The sequence below is a fragment of the Puma concolor genome, chromosome E1 (genome assembly GCF_028749965.1).
Source record: "Puma concolor isolate L17-30 chromosome E1, mPumCon1.1.hap2, whole genome shotgun sequence".
Classification (NCBI taxonomy): domain Eukaryota; kingdom Metazoa; phylum Chordata; class Mammalia; order Carnivora; family Felidae; genus Puma; species Puma concolor.
Genome location: NC_141680.1, coordinates 23,978,283 through 23,984,736, shown reverse-complemented (window position 1 = coordinate 23,984,736; position 6,454 = coordinate 23,978,283).

Sequence of the window (6,454 nt, the reverse complement as noted above, 5' to 3'; positions counted from 1 at the left end):
TAACCTAATCCACATGATGACCCTAGGAGGATAGACAGTATGCCCATCTTAAGTGAAAACACCGAGATTCAGAGGAGGAAAGAATCTCTCAGATGTCAGGCCCCATGATGGGTAACGTCACTTCAGAACAGCCTTTGAAGCTTACACTTTAAGGGTGTGAAAATTGAGATCCAATAAGTAAGATGACTTTCCTAATATTATGTATATAAGTTACACAGGCCCACTTTTCTGACTCTGAACTGCTTCCTCCCTCTATGTTGTGCTGCTATTTACAACTTCCCTACAAAATTCTGGAATGATAACCTGTAGCGTCACAGCTATCTTTTCTGATCATCCTTTCATAATGCTCCCCAAGCAGACCTATGAGCCTCAGCAAGTCATGTCACCCTGGTGCCTCCATTTCCTCATCTATAAAATTGGAGATAACCAGTCCCTACTTGATAAGAGTGTTAAATCCCATTGAAAGCTAGGGGTCAAGATAGCAGAACAGCATGGAAGTTTTTTGCTTCTCTCATGCCTGAAATGCAGCTAGATCAACACCAAACCATCTTGCACATCTAGAAAATTATCTGAGGATTAACACAACAATCTGCATAACCTGAGCCACAGAATTCAACAGGTACACAATACAGAGAGGTGAAGTGGGGGAGAGAGAAGCTATGGAAGGTAGGGAGCTGTTTTTGCTTGCGGAAAGAGGATGTAGACAGGGGGGAGAGTACAGGAAAAGCACTCCCCCAAAAAACAGCTGGAGAGAAAGAGAAAGAGTGGAAACACCCATAAGGGACTTAACAAGAAAGGAAGAAAGGGAAAAGAGAAAGGAGAGGGTGTAAATACCATTAAGACTCTGTAAACAGGGGAGCGCAGAGTCTGAAACTCTGCAGCTTGATACCTGGTGGAGCTTGGGTGGGAAGGGTGAATCCCCAGGAGCAGATAGCAAGGTCCAAGGGGTCCACAGGCCACATGGGGAGAGGCAGTTCCCCTGCTGAGAGGACATTTGGTAGAGGCTGTATGGCCCCCTCCCACAAGCAAAGGTCCCAGTGGACTCTAGAGAACAGCCACGTTTGCTGGTGTTGGAACAAGGATGTTAAGAGTGGTGAAGCCTGGCCCCAGATGTGTGTTGTGATTTGCATAATCCCTGAAACACTGCTGCTACACGATTGCATGAACTTTTTCTGGGGCGGGCTGGCACCTGGCCACAGTCTCTGGGCATCTGCAGCAGCACAGTCACATGAACGTTCTTGGGGGTGGGCCAGCACCCAGCCATTGCTTAGGCCTTCCCCCAGAGGGTCTGAGCGGGTCAAAGCTGCAGGGCCCTCAGAAGTGAGGGGTTTGGAAACATAGTCCCATTTGAGATAAATCTCAGGAGGGAGGTGCCTCCTGGCAGGCTGATGGCTTGGTCACAGACAATGTAGAAGTAGGGAGTGGATGGAAGTCAGAGATAAAGGAGGGGTGCTTGATTGCTGGTGGGCAAGAGCACAGAGTATGATCCAAGAGACTGGGTAGCTGGGTGACTCCATTTTCACCTCTCCCGTGCATGAGATACACACGTACACGCACCAAAACGATCCACCCCAGTAAGCTGAGCAGCGCCATTTAGTGGAGAATGGAGTCGTTACTCCAAACCCCATCAGCTACGCTCTAAGGAACACCACAAGTCTCTCCATCTGCTTACTTTACAGACTATAAAGTGCCCCATAATTTGACTTCTAGGGTAAACTGGGTATAATTTCAATCATATTTCATTCTGTTCACTGGTCCATCTATTCAATTATTTTCTTTTTCTTTTCTTATTCTAAAATACAGAAAGAGAAATTTTTATCTTTATTTTCTATTAAAAAGATTTTTCTTGGGGCGCCTGGGTGGCACAGTCGGTTAAGCGTCCGACTTCAGCCAGGTCACGATCTCGCAGTCCGTGAGTTCGAGCCCCGCGTCAGGCTCTGGGCTGATGGCTCGGAGCCTGGAGCCTGTTTCAGATTCTGTGTCTCCCTCTCTCTCTGCCCCTCCCCCGTTCATGCTCTGTCTCTCTCTGTCCCAAAAATAAATAAAAAACGTTGAAAAAAATTTTTTTTTCTTCAATTTTTTCTACTATACTTTTTACTTTTTTGTAAATTTTTAATTCATTTTACTTTCATCATTTCATTCTATTTCATTGTATTCATTTTTTTCAAACGTTTTCCCTTTTTATTCTTTTTTTCCCTTCTCTTTTCTTTCTATTTTCTCTCTATTCCATAAAGCTTCTTTCAACAACCGGACCAAAACATATCTAGGATCTAGCATCCTTTATCTGATTTTTTGTGTTGTTTTTAATTTGTTAATTTTTATTTTTTATCTTATTAATTCTTCTTCTTCCTCCAAAATGATGAAATGAAGGAATTCAAAGAAATTTTGAATTCCCAAATTTTGGAATTCCCAAAAGAAAGAACAGAAACAAATGACAGCCAGGGACTTAATCCACACATATACAAGCAAGATGTCTGAACCAGAATTTAGAATCATGATAATAAGAATACTAGCTGGGGTTGAAAAAAGCAGAGTTCCCTTCTGCAGAGACAAAAGAAGTAATACCTAGTCAGGACGAAATTTAAAATACTATAATTGAGATGCAATCTTGAATGCCTACCACAGTGGCAAGGATGGATGAAGTAACGCAGCAAATCAGCGATATAGAGAACAAACTTATGGAGAATAATGAAGTAGAAAGAGAGGGAGACTAAGGCAAAAGAGCACGATGTAAGACAGAAAATTCAACAACTCATTAAAAAGGAATAACATCTGAATCATAGGGGTCCCAGGAGATGAAGAGAGAGAAAAAGGAGTAGAAGGTTTATGTGAGCAAATCACAGCAGAAAACTTTCCTAACCTGGGGGAAGACACAGACATCAAAATCCAGGAAGCACAGAGAACTCCCATTAGATTTGACAAAAACTTACCATCAACAAGGCATATTATAGTCAGATTCACAAAATACACAGACAAGGGAAGAATCATGAGGGTATCAAGGGAAAAAAGTCCTTAACCTACAAAGGAAGATGGATCAGTTTCACAGCAGACCTATCCCCAGAAACTTGTCAGGCCAGGAAGGAGTGGCAGGATATATTCAGTATGCTGAATTGGAAAAATATGTAGCCAAGAATTCTTTATCCAGCAAGGCTGTCATTCAAATAGAAGGAGTGATAAAAATTTTCCCAGACAAACAAAAACTAAAGGTGTTTGTGACCACTAAACCAGCCCTGTAAGAAATTTTAAGGGGGACTCTCTGAGGGGAGAAAAGGTGAAACAAAAAAAAAAAAGACCAAAAGCAACAAAAGCAAAAAAGACCAGAAAAGATGAGAGAACAACCACAAGAAACTCCAATTCTACAGGCAACACAATGGCAATAAATTAATATCTTTCCGTACTTACTCTAAATTTCAATGGATTAAATGCTCCAATCAAAAGATATAGGGTAACAGAATGGAAAGAAAACAAGATCCATCTATATGCTTGTTACAAAAGACCCATTTTAATTTTTTTATTTTAATTTTTTAAATTTTTTTTAATATATGAAATTTATTGTCAAATTGGTTTGCATACAACACCCAGTGCTCATCCCAAAAGATGCCCTCTTCAATACCCATCACCTACCCTCCCCTCCCTCCCACCCCCCATCAACCCTCAGTTTGTTCTCAGTTTTTAAGAGTCTCTTATGCTTTGGCTCTCTCCCACTCTAACCTTGTTTTTTTTTTTTTCTTTCCCCTCCCCCATTGGTTTCTGTTAAGTTTCTCAGGATCCACATAAGAGTGAAAACATATGATATCTGTCTTTCTCTCTATTACTTATTTCACTTAGCATCACACTCTCCAGTTCCATCCACATTGCTACAAAGGGCCATATTTCATTCTTTCTCATTGCCACGTAGTACTCCATTGTGTATATAAACCACAATTTCTTTATCCATTCATCAGTTGATGGACATTTAGGCTCTTTCCATAATTTGGCTATTGTTGAGAGTGCTGCTATAAACATTGGGGTACAAGTGCCCCTATGCATCAGTACTCCTGTATCCCTTGGGTAAATTCCTAGCAGTGCTACTGCTAGGTCATAGGGTAGGTCTATTTTTAATTTTTTGAGGAACCTCCACACTGTTTTCCAGAGTGGCTGCACCAGTTTGCATTCCCAAAAACAGTGAAAGAGGGTTCCCATTTCTCCACATCCTCTCCAGCGTCTATAGTCTCCTGATTTGTTCATTTTGGCCACTCTGACTGGCGTGAAGTGATATCTGAGTGTGGTTTTTATTTGTATTTCCCTGATGAGGAGCGACGTTGAACATCTTTTCATGTGCCTGTTGACCATCTGGATGTCTTCTTTAAGAAGTGTCTATTCATGTTTTCTGCCCATTTCTTCACTGGATTATTTGTTTTCCGGGTGTGGAGTTTGGTGAGCTCTTTATAGATTTTGGATACTAGCCCTTTGTCCGATATGTCATTTGCAAATATCTTTTCCCATTCCGTTGGTTGCCTTTTAGTTTTGTTGATTGTTTCCTTTGCTGTGCAGAAGCTTTTTATCTTCATGAGGTCCCAATAGTTCATTTTTGCTTTTAATTCCCTTGCCTTTGTGGATGTGTCAAGTAAGAAATTGCTGCGGCTGAGGTCAGAGAGGTCTTTTCCTGCTTTCTCCTCTAGTGTTTTGATTGTTTCCTGTCTCACATTCAGGTCCTTTATCCATTTTGAGTTTGTTTTTGTGAATGGTGTAAGAAAGTGGTCTAGTTTCATTCTTCTCATGTTGCTGTCCAGTTCTCCCAGCACCATTTGTTAAAGAGACTGTCTTTGTTCCATTGGATATTCTTTCCTGCTTTGTCAAAGATTAGTTGGCCATACGTTTGTGAGACTAGTTCTGGGGTTTCTATTCTATTCCATTGGTCTATGTGTCTGTTTTTGTACCAATACCATGCTGTCTTGATGATGACAGCTTTGTAGTAGAGGCTAAAGTCTGGGATTGTGATGCCTCCTGCTTTGGTCTTCTTCTTCAAAATTACTTTGGCTATTTGGGGCCTTTTGTGGTAAAATATGAATTTTAGGATTGCTTGTTCTAGCTTCGAGAAGAATGCTGGTGCAATTTTGATTGGGATTGCATTGAATGTGTACATGGCTCTGGGTAGTATTGACATTTTGACAATATTTATTCTTCCAATCCATGAGCATGGAATGTTTTTCCATTTCTTTATATCTTCTTCAATTTCCTTTATAAGCTTTCTATAGTTTTCAGCATACAGATCTTTTACATCTTTGGTTAGATTTATTCCTAGGTATTTTATGCTTCTTGGTGCAATTGTGAATGGGATCAGTTTCTTTATTTGTCTTTCTGTTGCTTCATTATTAGTGTATAAGAATACAACTGATTTCTGTACATTGATTTTGTATCCTGCGACTTTGCTGAATTCATGTATCAGTTCTAGCAGACTTGTGGTGGAGTCTATCGGATTTTCCATGTATAATATCATGTCATCTGCAAAAAGTGAAAGCTTGACTTCATCTTTGCCAATTTTGATGCCTTTGATCTCCTTTTGTTGTCTGATTGCTGATGCTAGAACTTCCAACACTATGTTAAACAACAGCAGTGAGAGTGGACATCCCTGTCGTGTTCCTGACCTCAGGGGGAAAGCTCTCAGTTTTTCCCCATTGAGGATGATATTAGCTGTGGGCTTTTCATAAATGGCTTTTATGATGTTTAAGTATGTTCCTTCTCTCCCGACTTTCTCGAGGGTTTTTATTAAGAAAGGATGCTGAATTTTGTCAAATGCTTTTTATGCATTGATTGACAGGATCATATGGTTCTTTTCTTTTATTAATGTGATGTATCACGTTGATTGATTTGCGAATGTTGAACCAGCACTGCATCCCAGGAATGAATCCACTTGATCATGGTGAATAATTCTTTTTATAAGCTGTTGAATTCAATTTGCTAGTATCTTATTGAGAATTTTTGCATCCATATTCATCAGGGATATTGGCCTGTAGTTTTCTTTTTTTTACTGGGCCTCTGTCTGGTTTAGGAATCAAAGTAATACTAGCTTCATAGAATGAGTCTGGAAGTTTTCCTTCCATTTCTTTTTTTGAAATAGCTTGAGAAGGATAGGTATTATCTCTGCTTTAAATGTCTGGTAGAATTCCCCAGAGAAGCCATCTGGTCCTGGACTCTTATTTGTTGGGAGATTTTTGATGACTGATTCAATTTCTTCGCTGGTTATGGGTCTGTTCAAGCTTTCTATTTCCTCCAGTTTGAGTTTTGGAAGTGTGTGAGTGTTTAGGAATTTATCCATTTCTTCCAGGTTGTCCAGTTTGTTGGCATATAATTTTTCATAGTATTCCCTGATAATTGCTTGTATTTCTGAGGGATTGGTTGTAATAATTCCATTTTCATTCATGATTTTATCTATTTGGGTCATCTCCCTTTTCTTTTTGAGAAGCCTGGCTAG